The sequence below is a fragment of the Tenrec ecaudatus genome, chromosome 1 (assembly GCF_050624435.1).
Source record: "Tenrec ecaudatus isolate mTenEca1 chromosome 1, mTenEca1.hap1, whole genome shotgun sequence".
Lineage (NCBI taxonomy): Eukaryota > Metazoa > Chordata > Mammalia > Afrosoricida > Tenrecidae > Tenrec > Tenrec ecaudatus.
In genome coordinates this window covers 160,566,679-160,584,004 of record NC_134530.1, presented here as the reverse complement: position 1 = coordinate 160,584,004, position 17,326 = coordinate 160,566,679, and the positions used below count along the sequence as shown (strand labels likewise).

At 49.2% G+C, this 17,326-nt stretch overlaps 1 protein-coding gene across 2 annotated transcripts in view; it reads right to left on the bottom strand.

The window, feature by feature from the left end:
- TUFT1 (tuftelin 1) overlaps nucleotides 1–17,326 on the bottom strand; it is a 40,456-nt gene that overhangs the window by 22,785 nt on the left and 345 nt on the right. The window lies entirely within an intron of this gene.

The following is a 17,326-nucleotide window of genomic DNA, read 5'->3' as shown; positions in this document are numbered from 1 at the left end:
AATGGGAGGCTGGATATTTGGGGAAAGATGACAACTCTGAGGGTAGGTCACAAGGCAGGGGAGCCCAAATCCTGCCACAGTCATGGAAAGGGGTCAGGCCACGTTAGGCCTCTGTGTCCACCTGAAACGGAGGGACTAGCCCTGATGAGACCAGCACTGGGTCTGGGGAAGAGAGGGGCACAGTGAAGCAAACGCCAGTGGTGGGCAGGGGGGCACGCCGTTTAATTCTGCTACATGGAGTCACTGAGATGGAAATGACTGGATAGCACTCAACAATAACAAAGTGTGAGTAAGTTCTATGACCACATGACAGTGGGGCACGTCACCTCTCCCGGCAGCGAAGGGAAATGGGCATGGAGTACCCAAGGCTGGAAATGACCTTGAGGTCACCTGCCCTGCCTTACTGCATAGGTGTCATGGTATTGCTAACGGGGTCTGGTCTGGTTTTGCCTCTGGATTGTGCACTGGGTGAATGAAGGTTTAGAGAGCAGATCCCTTTTCCATAGCCTTTTGTTTCAGCTCATTGACTGCCATCTCCACAATGCAGGATCTCAGCCCTCCTCACGCCTGGGGGTCCCGTTTCCATTTCTTCCTCCCTAGCCCTCCTATTCTCTGTAGGCAAATGCTGCCCTTTGGTCTCCGCCGGTGGACTATTCTGAAGTCTGTGGACCGCAGCATCTCCCTAGGTGTCTGTAAGATGGATAAAGGAAAGATCGGCTGGACCATCAGAGAGTGCGGAGGAAAGTTCTTCAGGAAGACAGGCGGTCTTCCTGTGCACGAAAGAGCAAGTGTTGGAGAAGAAATCCGTCTTTGTGGCCAGAATCTTAGGGCTTGGATCACTCCTCTGTAGAATGGAATCCGGACAGAGGGCTGCTGAAAGTCAACTGAACATGCTGGGAGGTGATTCTCAGCCCTGTAGGAGCGGGCAGGGCGCTCTAATGGTCGGCCTCCTCCCACATCCCGGAGTGAACCAAAAGTAGGAAGGAGAGAAGACACGCCCACGGTGGCCCGTAAGTCTCTCCAAATCCTGGCAAGGCATCTCCTTTAAAAAACAAACCAAACCGCTGAGTCCTCCCACACAGAAGCAGATCCTGGTGTGGTGCTCCAGGCTCGCCAGGGTCTGGATGGACCCCAACTCTTGCTCCCGCGGCAGCACCCCACTTCCAGTGCGGCCCGTGCAGCCTCACCCCCTGGGCCTTGGCGCCCATCATTTCCTTTGCTGTAAATAGCCTCCTGCCCTCCCCCCCACCCCCCTGTTCACCTGGGACACCTGTAAGTCTCAAGAGTCCGTTCAAATGTCATATCTTCCACAATGCTTCCTGGCATCCAGTGGGAAACGCCTCTTGCCCTCCTTAAAATCTCCCTGAGCTTCAGGGGCCCTGGCAGCTAGGTTCCTTGTGCTCCATGAGGACTCACCCCTCCCGCCAACTCCCTGAGGGCAGGTGCGCTGCCCCAGGCCTTTCACACAGGCAGGTATTTTTGAGTAGGAACTGAATACACCACGGGGATATTATAAAAGATAATGATTTCAAAATAGCCCAAGTGCCTGCCTTGTGTTTTCCTCCAGGACACGAGCATGTGCTTGGTGAAAACATAGCCCCGTACCTGGAGGCACTGGGCAAGGCTGGGGCATCCCCCAGTCAGAACAAAGGCGCTATTAGGCAATAGAGAGCAGGCCTGGTTTATTCCACCAACCCAGGCACTCTACTGAACAAGCAAAGACAGCTGGGTTGGAAAGGGGCCTTGAAAAGTCATCTCACCCATTATTGTAAACACAGCTTTTAAAAAATCCATTCATCTTTCAGGAAACAAGGTTCCGCCCATTCCTCAGGGATTGTTGTTGGCTGTGGACGCTTTGGAGCGGATTGCGGTCACACGGACCCACTGTGACAGAGGGGCTGACTGTCCTGGAGGGCTTCCTCTGGACGTCACCTTTCTGGACGCTTTTCTCCCACGAAGCTATCAGTCGCCCCATGCCTAACTACGTCCACTACACCCGCACAGTTTTCCTCAGGGCTAAGCTCCTCTGTGACCTCAGGAATCCTGTAATTCCATCCTTCTGCCAGCCACCGGGGAAGGCAACGGTGTGTGGCTCAATTCTGGCCAATGTGATGTGACCATAAGCCGGCTGAGGACAAAAGACCATCCGTCCCGCTGGAATGTCCCCCTGGAACGTCGGCAGCCAACTGGTGACCCAAAGTGAACCTCGCTCGAAAACTAGGCTGACTGACGGACGGACGATGGCAGAAGAGGAAGGTGGACTCAGGAGCTCTGGCTCCTTCGTGACGCAGCTGAGTCTGAATGACCTAACCCCGGAGCTGCCCGGTCTCTCTCGTAGGATGCCTTCCTGCTGGAAGCCACACCTGGAGCTGGGTTTCCCTTCAACATACGGCAAAGCACATCTCAGCCACTGGCCAAGGAGTCTGTTTCCAAACAATACTCTTAGCTGCCCCTTTAAAGGCTTTTTGTTTAACATACACATAAGCACTCTTCCTTAATCAAGGAAGGTTTGCCATAACACTTAACTTAAGGAGTCCAGGTGTCCCAGTGGTTAAGTGGTAGGCTTCTAACCGAAAGGTCAGCTGTTCAAATCCACCAGCAGCTCTGCAGAAGACAAGCCCTGGTCATCTGCTCCCATAAAGATGAGAGACCAGGAAAGCCAACAGCCGTTCTGCTTTGTCATAGAGGGTCCCTGTGAGGTGGCATCACTCGACCGCATTTAATACGTATTTACATAGTTACAAAGATAGGAACTCAGTTGGATGAGCTCATCAGCCAAGGGGAGAGGACACAAAGATTACCCCCAAGGGAACCCAAAGGGCAGCCGGTTCCACGTGGCCACAGGAGGGCACTGTGAGTTCAAGTCCACTCAAAAGCACCCAGGACAACAGTCCCTGAGGAGTGGGGTGGCATCGCTTTCCCGGAAGGTGAGTACATAAACAAACTAGGATGCATGTACACAAGGGACCACCGTGCAGCACTGGGACGGCAACAAGGAATTCGCGAGCTCCCCATAAGCCACCTCTTACCATGGGCGAACCTGGCACGACGCTGGGTGAAACTGGTCAAGCACAACAGGGCAGCCCTTGTGTGAGACCACGAGTACAAAGAGTGGAGAAAAGGCTTTCCCACTGTAGTTGAGGGCAGGGAAAGGAGGCGCTAGGAGTAGTGCTAGCATTAAATACTGTTCTATACCCAACCCTGCAGTCACACTGACCTGCGAGCAGCTGCATGGACAGGCGCGCCGGCTGAGAGGAGACGCCATGAAGATACAAAGGTTTGACAGAGGACACTGCATGGTAGTTACATTTGTTACAACTCAATCCACCAGTGGGATGGAGCACACAAAGAGCCACGTTAGGAACGCTGCCTGGATAAAACCAAACACCTTGCGGGAACAAGCTGCTGGGCCTGGGGGCTCTGGACCATAGACTCCGGGACCCTGAGGTCAGCTGGCATCACAGTCCACAAACACAGTACTCTAGATGCTACTTGGTGGAGGTCTTAAAAGTTCCTAAGTGGACATCTAAGGTATGCCTATGGATCTTCTCGGTCCAGAGGAATGGAGAGATGAAAACAGAAGTTGCTTGGAAAAGTATTTCAATGGGATAATGGTTCACAGAAACCTCAGCTTCCAAGACCCCGAGACCAGAAGAACTCGCTGCTGCCTGGCTCCCACTGCCAACTGCTCTGAACACGACCACAGCAGAAGGTCCGAGAGAGAGAGAATGGGAGAAAACTGTGGAACAAAACTAAAAACTGTAAAGAAAACACACACACACACACACACACACACACACACATCAGATTTACTGGTCAGAACCCCCAAAAGTATGACCCTTAGTCACCCTGCAGCTTTGAAAATAAACTCCCCATGTGGCTCAATTTGCCCCACACTACAGGCAGGTCAATAAGGGGAATAGGCGCCCCTTAGAATCATCAAGCAGTAGAGGTCAAATGCGCAGCCTTGGCCCTAGGACAAAGTTCTGAAGGGATGGAAACAGGATCCACAGAGAGAAAGTGGGATAAGTGATGCTACATTGTGGGGATTCAATGACATGAAACAACATGTGTATGAATTATTGAATGGAAAGCAGATGCCTGTAAACCTTCATCTGACTCGTAATAAAAGGTTTAAAAGAAAAAGAGGGAATAGAAAAACCAGAAATAGCGCCGCACAAATGTGCCCCACTGTTCTCTAACAAAGGCACTGTGGTGGTCCTGCCATTGAAGCACATGACGGGAGTTACATAATCTGCTGTCAACCTGAGACTTCCGAGTGAAGCGGTTGAGGTTCAGCCTGTCAGTCAGGTCGCAGCTGGATGGCCTCATTTGGAGGTGCTGAGGAGATCAATAGCACACTAGAGGCGGGGCACACACTCACTCCCTGTGGGAGCACATGGCACAGTCCTATGACAAGCTGTCGTGTCACTCTGAGGGAAACTCAGTCGGGCACAGCGGCACACCTCTCAGTGCCTGCAGGAAAACACAGTGACAAGCCCAAACGCTGCTGAGGATGTCACCAAACTAGATCACAAAGCCCTTGCTGATGGCATTCAGATACAGCCCCTCTGGAAGCAGTTCGCCAGATTCGTAAAAACTAAGCATGCGATGATCACCTGGCTGATTACAGGCACAGCAAGCTGTGTACGAGAGGTAGAGATGCCGCCCAGGCCGGGCTGTCTTGGGACTGGGATCACGCCTGAGCCCATGGTGGGCAGCTCTACCCCAGGTCATCTCCCGGGAGGTGGCCCTCTTTGTTGTTGACCCTCTACTTTATCGAGCACGATGTCCTTCTCCAGGGGCGTGTCCAGTGGTTCTCCAACTTCCTCGTGCCGCGACCCTTTCATACAGTGCCTCATGTGGTGGTGACCCACAACCATCACATTATTTTCGCTGCTACTTCCTGTCATTTGCTACTATTATGAATCGTCATGTGAACATCTGATATGCAGGATGTATTTTCATTGTTACAAACTGAACATCATGAAAGCATAGTTATTTATCACAAAAACAATATGCAATTCTATATTGTGAATATTTATTTCTAATGACAAATGAAATGTTGTCTTTTTTAAAGCATGGTGTAGCATGGATAACCGTCTTCACACCGGGTACTCGCATCTGCATGTGGGCGGACTCGCCTGGAGACAGATAGCGGAGAGGTGTCTTGGTTCCTAAGAACATCAGAAATATGGTCTTAGGCGAGCCCTGGGAAAGGGTCGTTCAACCCCCAAAGGGGTCGTGACTCCTAGGTTGAGAACCACTGCTCTAGTTCTTTAATACTTCCTCCCCACTCACTATTGTGACCCCAGTTCTACCTTACAAGTCTGGCTAGACCACAGCATGTCCACTGGTACAGATAGAAACTCTCGACACACAGAATCCAGGACAGATAAACTCCCCAGGAACAGTAATGGGAATAGCGATACCATGAGGGTGGGGAAGGGTGGGGGGGAAAGAGAAAGAAAGGGGGAACCGATTGAAATGATAAATACCACCCCCCCAATGAACAACAGAAATGTGGGTGAAGGGAGACAACTGACAGTGTAAAATATGAAAATGATAATAATTTATCATTTATCAAGCTTTCACGAGAGTGAGAAGGAAAGAACAAAGATGCTGATACCAAGGGCTCAAGTAGAAAGAAAATGTTTTGAAAATTATACTGGTAATATATGTACAAACATGCTTGATACAACCGATGTATGTATTGTCATAAGAGTTGTTTAAGAGCCCCCAATAAAATGATTTATTAAAAAAAAAGAAGAGGAACAAACAGGGAAGGAACATGTAAGACATCAAAAAGAAAGGAAGTGATGTGAGGAGGGTGTAGGAGGCCAGGTAGGGCTTGATCAAGGGCAATGTAACTGAGAGGAATTACTGAAACCCAAATGAAGGCTGAGCATGATAGTGGGACAAGAACAAAGTAAAAGGACAAAGAGAAAAGAAACTAGGAGGCAAAGGGGATTTATAAAGGTCTAAATACAGGCATGTACATATGTAAATATATTTATATATGATGATAGGGAAATAGATCGATGTGAATGTATTTATAGGTTTAGTATTAAGGTAGCAGATGGACATTGGGCCTCCACTCAAGTACTCCCTCAATGGAAGAACACTTTGGTTCTATTAAACTGGCATTCCATGATGTTCAACTTCCCGACTGCTGAAGACAAATGGGTGCATAAGCAAATGTAGTGAAGAAAGCTGATGGTACCCGGCTATCAAAAGATATAGGGTCTGGGATTTAAAGGCTTGAAGGTAAAAAAGCGGCCACCTAGCTCTGAAGGAACAAAGCCCACATGGAAGAAGCACACCAGCCTGTGTGATCACAAGGTATCGAAGGGATCAGGCATCAAAGAACAAGAAATCATATCATTACGAATGAGGGGGAGTGTGGAGTGGGGACCCAAAGCCCATCTGTAGGCAACTGGACATCCCTTTACAGGTTTTCAGGGAGGAGACGTGCTAGTCAGGGTGCAGTGTAGCAACGATGAAACACACAACTTTCTTCTAGTTCTTAAATGCTTCCTCGCCACTCCCCATTATCATGATCCCAATTCTACCTTATAAATCTGGCTAGACCAGAGGATGTACACTGGTACAGATAGGAAATGGAAACACAGGAAATCCAGGACAGATGAACCCTTCAGGATCAGTGGTGAGAGGGCGATACCGGGAGGGTGGCAGGAAGATGGGGTAGAAAGGGGAACCAATCACAAGGATCTACATATAACCCCCTCCCTGAGGACGGACAACAGAAAAGTGGGTGGAGGGACTTCAGACTTCAGAGAGTGTAAGACATAACAAAATAATAATAATTTATAAATTATCAAGGGCTGATGGGCGGGGAGGGAGGGTAAAAAATGAGGAGCTGATATCAAGGGCTCAAGTAGAAAGCAAATGTTTTGAAAATGATGATGGCAACAAATGCACAAATGTGCTTGACACAATGTATGTATATATGTATGGATTGTGATAAGAGTTGTACAAGCCCCCAAGAAAATGATTTTAAAAAAACATAAAGGAAAAAAAAAAGGGAGAGAAAGCCCTTAGGCACCCTTCAGGTCTGGAACTAAACTCACCCCCATGTTAGACTAATCAACCATTGAGTTCAAAAGGGAAGCATTTATCCAAGGACAAGCACAGGGGTTAGAAAAGGAGGGATGGTAACAGGGGGCATGCGGGATAGGTGATGGTACATTTAGGAGCCCGCAATGGATGAGTTTACACTGCCCTGTAAACCTTTATCTAATTCACAAAATGTTAAAAATAGCAAAAACAAACAAATAAAAAGGCATCCCAGTTAATTGGCCTAATCATATGTTTAGTACTCTGTTCTACCTCTGTTTATTGCATAGTGCCTGGGGTCTTAGGCACTGCACCATCTGTCCTAGGCACTGACATGGGTCTTGATTTGCCTAAATCGGCAGAGAAAAGAGAATCAATAATAGGAGGATATAGAATATGTGGCTACTTATCTCATGAACATGCTGATCAAAGATTCTATAGAAGAGTCCTGATCAAAATGAGGAACATGTAGACCAAAATTTCAAATCTTCAAGGACTCCAGGATTGCTGCAGCTAGAGGCTGGATCAAGCCCTGAAACCATCGCTGTAGATAATGTCTGGAGGAACCCTAGTGGTGTAGTGGTTCCACATTGGACTGTGATCTGCATGGTTGGCAGTTCAAAACCATCAACAACTCCAAGGGAAAAAGACTGGGCTTTCTACTCCCATAAACAGTTACCGTCTCAGAAACCCACAGTGAGCCCTATGAGTCAACATTAACTTGATGGCAGTGAGAGAAAACCTTTAGACAGTAAACAAACAAACAAACAAAATCCCCTAAAGTCTTCTTAAAACCAAACAAGAGTTTAGCCGAACTAATACACAATATCTACCTTGAATATTCTATGCTCTTTTAAGAGCTATCTATGCGGGATGGGATCAATGTGGCAATAGCAACGAGAAGCATTAGACGGCACCGAGGAGGCAGGAGTGCATGGTAAGGGGGTGAGAATGTCTGCACAACTCCATGACGGAGTTGGTTGGTGTCTGCTTTGTTGTGTATATTCTCAACAACACAAAGTTTTGTAAAAAGAAAACGCAGTACCTTGAGTCAAGTGCACCTTAGTCTTCAAAGTGATATCTTTGTTCAACACTTTAAAGAGGGGTCTTCTGCAGATTGCCGATGCAATACAGCAACGGTTTATAGAAAAACATGGGAGAGCATCTTTATGACCTTGTCATTGGCTAAAAAACAAACACGGCACAAAGAATCCTCTCCTTAAAAGAATTAATACCTTGGACTAGATTAAAACTTAAAACTCTTTTAATTAAAAACAAAAATAAAAAACACTTAAAACTCTTGTTTACCAAAAGACACCACCATCAAGAGAGTACTGGTGAGGGTGGGTGTAGATCTCACGACCACCCGGAGAAAAGGACCTGAAGTTTCAACTCGCTTTGTTTGGAAGAAACCCTTGCGTGTGTGACCTGGAAGCCCAGTAGCAGTACGTTTTAACTTACCCTGGTATTAGTACAATGAGCTATATTATTCTGCTGTAAAAGTAAATGGACAGCTACACCATCAACATGAATAAACCTCCAAAGTGAAGTTAATCATCAACATGAATAAACCTCCAAAGTGAAGTTACGTAAGAAAGCACCCACCCAGTGGACTACCAGGCAGCACTAAAGAGGATGAAACTGCCAAGCATGCCTGCCGTGGATGGAGAAGATCGTATGCTGAGCAAAGTCCGTCCATCACATAAAGACGAATATCGTATGAGGTCACTGTGACACGAGAAAAAAGGTTTCCCAGAAGTTTTTAAAAAAAGAAAAAAGGTTTCCATACCCAAAGAAACAGACTTCAAAGGTTACGGGGGCAAGGGCAGAAAAGGGAAGGAAGCAAAATTAAAAATAAAATAAATGAATCCATTTTCCAAGGACGAGCTACAAATGTCAATAAGCACAGGACAAGATGTCCAAAGTCATTCCAGGGAAAGCATAAAAAAAGTATCAGGAGAAAAAGCCTTCTCAAAATTTTATACACACACACATATAAATTACTTGCAATTAAAAAAGGAAAAATAAGCTGCGGAATATGGATAATACCACGGAATAAACCCAAACTCACGGTCACAAGTCAATTCTTTACGGGAGTAGAATTTTTCGTCTTTCTCCTGTAGATGAACTCCTGGTGCATTGGTTATTCACTGGCTGCTAATCGCAAGGTCAGCAGTTTGAAATCACCAGCCACTCCATGGAAGAAAGATGAGGCTTTTTACTTCCATTAAAAGCAATAGTCTCAGCAATGCACAGGGGCAGGAGGGTCGCTAGACAATATCATATATATATATATATACATACATACATATATATATATATATATACATATATACACATCCCAATTCTGCCAGACTAAGCAATATTTTCTTTGGGGTTTCTCTTCATCAGTAGTAAAATTATGATAATAAGAACTGGGAGAGAGGGGGGAAATGAGCAGCCGATATTAAGGGCTAAAGTAGAAGGCAAATGTTTTGAGAATGATGATGGCAACAAATGTACAAATGGATGGATATATGGATTATAATGGGAATTGTATGAGTCCCCAAGAAAATTATTTTAAAAAGAAAAACTGATCACTTCTGTGGAGCAGGAGGAGGGATATGATCGGAAAGGGACCCTTGGGATTTCAAAAGTCCTGGTGAAGTGCTGTGCTTGAGGGCCTGGGTGTTGGGGAAGCAGGTGCCCCTGTGACTGCTGTGTTTTACACATCCCCATACACGCCAGTCTTCTTGCATCATGGGAGAGCCACTGTGACTTCCTCCTGTTGTAGATCCTGCCCAGAGTTCCGCCAAGCCCAACTCAACGGCAAACTGATCCTGGTGGTACCCAGGATCAGTCAGGAGGCCGGCAAGTCACCTAATCTTCCATATCCTCAGCTGGAGCACACATTTATAAAAGTACTTTTGGAAGTCGATTTGGCAATATGAATAAAACTGTTAACTCTATGAACCCTTTTACCTAGTAATGTCACCTTTAGGAATCAGTCCTATGAAAACCCATGCACATTTGCCCAAAGCCATGTGTTCTGTTAAGACAGCTCCAGCAACACTGTTTACCATCATTACAAACTGGAAACAATGTAACTCATCTCAAATAGGTAAATGAATAAAGGATGGTGACATGTATACCATGAAATGCTATACTGATGACAAACCTCTGTGAAAGGCAAGTCACACATTAGCTGACAAAATATGGCTTCTTGCTCATTTAACGATGTACGCACATGTTCATACTAGTCACTGCCAATTCCTACGTAGAGCAATTACCGTGCCAAGGCCTCGTTCACAGCGCTTTGTACATGTAACTCATCTGTCCTCACAACACTCTGTGGTAGGTATGAGGACCATGGCCAGCGTCCCCATCCTACAGGCAGGAAAGCCGGCACAGAGGCTCGGTAGCCAACCCAGGGTGTCACAGCTGGTAAGGGGCGGCGCCAGGATTCACACCCAAGTCACATGCTCTTGAGTCTGCTTCTAACCACCAAGCGACATGGCACCCCTTGGCAGTCAACTCACCCACAAAACACAGAGCCCACACACACCAGCCACACTATGTAGGGGAGGAGCCAAGGAGGCTTTCGGTCCACAGATGTCCAGTGCCTGCAATCTGAACTACAAAAACATTTTCCAGCACACCAATGATAAGATACATACCAAGAAAGCAAACAAAAGAAAGAGCACTGAAGTTGGAGTGCAGAGGCTGCTCGGAGTCCATACTGACACCCATAAGTTCCTCGAGCAGTCCCCCCGCCCCCCCCTCGTTAGCTTGTGGAGTCCATACTGACACCCATAAGTTCCTCGAGCAGTCCCCCCGCCCCCCCCTCGTTAGCTTGTGGCGCCTCAGTTCTCTATCTGTCAAAGAGGGAGAACGCCGGCCCAGGCTTATTCTTCTGACGTTGGCAGGCTAGGATCGTTTGCAAATGCTTTGCAAACCACAAATCGTTGCACAGAAGCGAGGCACCATTCTTTTCCAGGCAGTTCTGGAAGAACCGCAAGAGGTGGAAGACATACCCTGTATGTAACTCAGGCTCCCTTGGGCCCTTGATCTTCCAGAGGATCCAGTCTGCAAGCTCACAGAGCTCGCTCCACCGGCCCAGCCCACAGCCCAGGAGGGAGAAAGCCAGAGCCCCCCCCACCCCCACCCCGCAGCCTGGTGCAGTCAGGGCAGTTCTAGATCTGGAGTGGCCCCAGGGCTACGAGCAGGCCCAGGGAGGGGGTGGCGTTGGGGATGTTCCAAGACTATCTGGCAGGCAGGTCTCCACCAGGGACTCACAGAAGGGCAAGATGGGAAGTGGGGCCTTCTCTGGGGGGGGTGGGGGGAGGAGCTAATCACAAGGTAAGTAGCCTCTAACCTCATAAACATTCTTGGGGAGAAGCCCAGCTACCTCAGATTACAGGCTGCTCCTCTTGTCTGTTCAAACAAATCTCTGACTGTGACTCACACCTCACTGTGGGCAGGGGGTGGAGGGCCTGCAGAGATAGGGAGATGGAGCGATCAGGGTGATAAAGGAAGCCCCCAGAGGGTCTCACCTCAGGCCTCTGGGAAAAGATGAAAGGCCTTGGTTTCCCTGCTCTTATTCTCCAAGTTTAGATGGAAGCTAGGACCATGGGGTGGGGGCATGGTGTCTCGGGTGAAGTCTAGGTTCTTTCTAAGAGATAAATTAAGGACTTGGAGACTGCCCTAAGTTGATCAGTACCCTGAATTCACGTTACCCTCCCACTCTCCCATCCCTTTGTGCCCACCTGCTCCCCACCCCAGGGATAAGGTGTATGAAACCACCCACCCCTCCCAGGTCTAAGGCCTGTGACACTGCTACCACAACCCGCTCAGTTTCCCCACTCTGGAAACCAACTCTCCAGAAACCAGCAGGAGGAAAACAAAAGTTGAAAAAGAGAGCCAGGTGGGGTCGTGAGGGGCCAAGCCTCCTCTGCGGACTGCCTCATCCGGCCAGCACCGAGCCAGCCCCTCAACTTGGCCCCTTCAAACGCAGCCGGCTCACAGGTCTCCCAAGCCTCGATCTTGGCTTCCCCAAGCCAGAAATGCCCCTTTGTTTGAGTTCGCACAGAGAACCATTCTCATTCCTTCTCACAAACAACCAACCAAACAGATGTTTGCTTTGTGTCTGGCCATCTGCCCAGAGGCGATGGAGGGCTGACTGGATGCTGAAAAGACAAACAGGGAAGCGGTGGGCACCCCTCTCTTCCCTGGAGCCCGGGGCGTCTGGATGGGGAGGAGTAAGTCCTAAACCTTCAACTCTCAAGGGGCCCCCCTTCCTGCGCCAGTCTCTCTTCAGGAATCCCACCCAGCACGTAGCCAGCTGGGAACCAGGGGCAAGTCCCTTAAAGACTCCTCCCTCACCGGGTTGGTGCAGGAGATCCTGCCCTTTCTGGCCGCTATCTCATTTTTTGTCATTTCTGTGTCCCATATAGTAAAAAAAACACTTCCCTCTTCTCCATCCATCCATCCATCCATCCATCCACTCGACCCCTATCTTCTCCTTTCCTGCCCTTGCCATCAGCTAAACCCAACTAAACAGCCTTATGCCTGGGGAAATTCAGGTATTTCACAAGACTTCTCATTGTGACCCAAAGACACGTCCAGTAATTACCAGCAGGCAGCGAAGTTGGTCCCCACCCGCTCCAAGCATGTGTGTCTAGAACCGAAACTGCCTAGGTGCACACCCCCTCCACCCCGTAGAAATAGGGCGCCAAATGCCTGGTGATCCTCTCTTAAATCCTCCTCTCCCTCCCCCAGGGCCCAGGATTCCCCAAATTCCTGGTAGGCTGTCTTGCTCCTGGAAGTAGCAGCCTGGCAGAGGATGGAGGAGATGGAACGGTTTGCAGTGGAGGCGAGTACAGGCTGACACTGGGGCAGGTCTCACGGGTGGAACAGTCACCAAACTTGAAATGCTCCTCCGCGCTCCTCCCCACCCAGGTGTCCAGAGCCAGGGCCTCCACCATGTTACAATGCCTTCATTCCTAGAGATGAGTCTTTTAAAACGCAAATATTCTGACCCCACGCTTCCATTCCCAGGCTTCTCTCTCCGAGAGGAATGCAAGCAGGGGTCCATACAGAAGTGTGTACACGGGCGTTCACGACAGCACTGTTCGTACTGACCAGAGTAGAAACTGCCCAAATGTCCACCAACGTCTATCCAAGAGGAATGTATCTGTGGTGGTGTGTCCACACAAGGATTACTCTGCCATAAAAGACATGACGTGCTGCTCTATAGTACAATGGATGAACCTTAAAAACATCGAAGCAAAAGAAACCAGTCACAGCGGATCACCTTTTGAATAGTTCCATTTATATGAAATGTCCCAAACAGGTAAAATTATGGGGATGGAAAGCAGATAGGTGGCTGCTGAGGGCTGCAGAGGTGGGAAGGGGGTCAAGGGGGATCCTGGGGGATGGGGAGTGACTATGAACGGACGTGTGGTTTCTTTTCTGGGGGTGCTGAAAATGTGCTGAAACCGACTGTGTGATAGTTGCATAGCTGTACACGTGTATTAAAAACCACTGAGTCGTATGCTTTAAATGACTGAATCGGATTGTCTAAGAATTCTATCTCAATGAAGATGCTATTTAAGATATAAAAAAATAAAACAAGGACCATGGTAAACAATACAGTCAATTACAGCTCTGGTTTAAGTTTAAAAAGGAAAAAGAGTGGGGCTCAGGAAAGACTTGGCATTGAAGTCATTCTGTTTCTGAAGTACTGAAGGAAAAAGGGCTCAGCCTGCAGCTCATGAAGTCACCACAAATCCCCCCAGGCATCCTGAGAGCCCCTCTGACTGAGACCAGTCACCACAGGGAAGGCTGAGAGATGGACAAACAATGTGACTAACCCAAGGAAGGGCGACACTGAAAGGTTGCTTCCAGGGAAGAGCAAAGGGCACAGCTGCTTTGGCCATGAGGTCAGAGGAGGAGGAGGAGGAGGAAGTGGAAGAGAAGGAGGAGGAGCTGAGGCCAGAGCTGGATGGTGGTAAAAGGGTGCTAAAATGAAAAACGCGGAGCATCACCTTGTCTAAGGCGAGTTCCGGCTGGATTTGGAATAACAGAAGTGATGTGGGCCCTCACCTTGGGCTCCCCCCCACCCTGAAGACCCTCCACTGGACCAGGGTCCAGGATCAGCAAAGGCCAGGGAACCTACCGATGTCAACATGCTGGGAAGGAGGGAGCTTTGACCACACTGGAGTTTCCAGACTCTTCCTGCATCCCCTCGCTAGGGTATTGGAGGGAGAGGAGAAGGCACGGAGGGTGGTGGGCTAAAATAAGCTTGTCCAAGGCAGTAGCCAATGAAAACCCACAGCTGACATCCCAAGGGAATGCACACTCCAACAAAGGTGGTGGTCTGCCAGGTGCCAGGCACGGTGCCCGGTGCTTCCGGTGCACGATCTCACTTACCTGCACAACAACTGGAGAAGGGGCCCTTATTAGCCCTGTTTCACAGGTGAGGAAACAGAGACTATTGATTATTGAGTAACTTAGCGAGTGGTTAAGTAATTTATCAAAGCGATTTTAAACGCCCTTCGAGCCGTCTGTAGCTCAACTTTAAACCACTGATAGACAAGCCTGTCGGGTGAGCAAGCCCACCAGAGACATGTGCTCACAGGAACAATGAACCAGGTGAAATCAAAAGGCAGCATGGACTCAGGAGGTCAAAGCTCAGAAGGCAGGAGGGACAGGAAAAGGAGGGTGACAGGAATGGTCACCGAGCAATGAAGTGGACGGAGCACCGTGACAGCGTGAGGGCTGCAACTGACGTCACACAAGAAAACACAGGCAGGAACTGTTGACTGGGAAATCAGTTTACGCTGTGAATGGCCACCCAAAACAGGCAATCTGAGGTTTCTTGGAGGTGTAACTTACTACAGTGACTTGCAATTTTTAAGAACTTAAATCAGCACATGTTACATCCTGACCCTAAGAAACACACAGACTATTAAGTGCCCACATGCAGGAGAAAGACAAGGTTTCCTAACTCCATGATACAGTTTAAGTCTCAGAAGCCCACAGGGGGCAGTCCTACCGGTCCAACAGAAAGGGTGGCTATGAGTTGGAATCGATTCGACAACAGTAAGCTGTGCACATATACATATATATAAATGAAAGGAAAGTTTTGCAAAAATCACTCATTACAATATATTCTGAGTGTTGGTTTCATTTTAGCACTCTGTAGTGCTCATTCGGGCTAAGTTGACTTCAGGGCCGTGAGTTGGTTATGATGTGTAGATTGAAATGCCCTGGTCTCTCGTACCTGCTAGATCTGCCTCCAATAAAAATAATCCTGAGCGTGCATTAGGTCTACTTTCGTATCCGTAGGTGATAAAGAGGTGGCCTGGCTGGTGGTAGAACATCCACAGAATTCCAGGGTCCTGACTCCCATTAGGAACTCCAGTCAGCTCAACTATCTACACCGCCCACCCCAGAAGAAGCATCTGTCCATTGACCCACTTGCTCACGCACTTGAAGCACGCACCAAGCACTCATTCGATGCTGTGACACAGCAGGTTCCGGGACAGTCCTGAGCCATAAACTACTGGCAGGCTGGCTCAGAGGAGAGGAATCCAGGACAAAGCTTCTTTAGGGCCCTTCGCCCTCCTTAACAGCACAGGAATGTGACAGGTCAATTAGGGGCAATGAGTTATTTCATTCCCAGATTTGGAGTAAACTAGCTCTCACGTCCATCGCAGAAAGACAACATAAAAGGTTATATCTTTCTCTGAAGCTAATCAGATTGGCTTCAAACTAATCCATGGCTGGAGACAGTCTGAGCTCCTTGCTCGCTGCTCTTCTGCTCGACCAAGGGAAACCTCCAGGGACAGCAGTGGGTGTTGACACATTCTCATACTGTCAGTGCGTCCGTCTTAGACTTCTTCCTGGAGCTGTGCAGCCGAGCAAGCAAAACCAAGTCCAAACACCCGCGCCTCTCTTTACCTCATGCTCTTGACTTTGCTTCAATGACTGCAAAACACTGCGAACAAGAACACATAGCTCACCAGGCCTTGAACTCCTGGCTGACGGTCGGTTCCGACCCGCAGGGTCTGACAGCAGGGCGGGATGATTTTTCCCTACCGCCTCAGAGTCCCCACAGCTAAGGATGAGGTACACTCCAGAACCCGGGGGTGGGGGCCTGGAGCTGAGCAGTCCGAATGCCCGAGCACTGAGATGTGCTACAAACACCGACAGCCTGGGCGGGAATGGAGAAGGAACTGGACACAGATCATCTGTGCGCTGAACCCGAACTGAACAGAGCACGATTCTACAAATATTCCTTGAAGCAGTTGAGTTAGGGCTTCCTCCAGGGCAGGCTGCGGCAAGTTCAGGGGAAAAGCTACACAGAGGGGCTACAGGGAGGGCTACAGGTGGCTCGCGGTTCACTACCCCCTACGAAAGCTTGGAAATAGATGAAACTGCACACGCCCACTCTGGGCGAAGTTCACCAGAAGAGCCTGGAAACGCTTACCCTCTGCCTCCCAAGACGGAGTCCTAGTGGCACGGCGGGTTAATCGTTGGGCTGCCAACCTAAAGGTTGGCGGTTCAAACCCACCAGCCCGCCCCAGGAGAAAGAAATGGCAGCCTGGGGAGCCCGGCGCAGTTCTACTCCGCCCTATAGGGTCACTGTGAGTCGAAATCGACTGGAAGGAAGGCTTGGGGTAGCTGGGGTAAGCAGGAAAGTATGGGCTAGCTAGCTGGAGGCCATGGAGTGAGGGGGTAAGGTGGTCTGTCTCTTCCCTGCCTTTTTCATCCCCGTCATTCCTCACACTGGAGGCTAAAGACGCAAGCAAAACCAATTAACCGTCCCGCGTACAATCCGTACACGGAGAAGGTGAAACGGGCGGGAGTGGGAGGATGGGGTTGAAATCTGAGCAGCAGGGACTGACCCCGGGCCGGCCCAGGCAGGAAGCCCTAGTGTCCTCTGCGAACGACAGAGGCCAATATCTGCGTATTTTGAGCCCCATCGCGTCCAAGTCTCCCACCCTCGAGTCCAAACAGGAAAAGCCCCAGCAATTCACTCTACCAACTTTTCTTGTTACTGATTCTCCCAAAGCACCACGAAGTTCTTTGGGGGTTCTCTGAGGCCACCAGGAACCAGGATCCCCAGGGACGCCTAGTCCCCCGCTCCGAGGCAAAAGATCCGGAGATCGTCCTGAGAGCTCGCTCCCAGCCGGCGCCAGAAACGCGCCCAGGGCCGGCCGCCCGAGGGCTGGCTTATCGCCGGCGCGCCCTGGCGCCGAGGCCC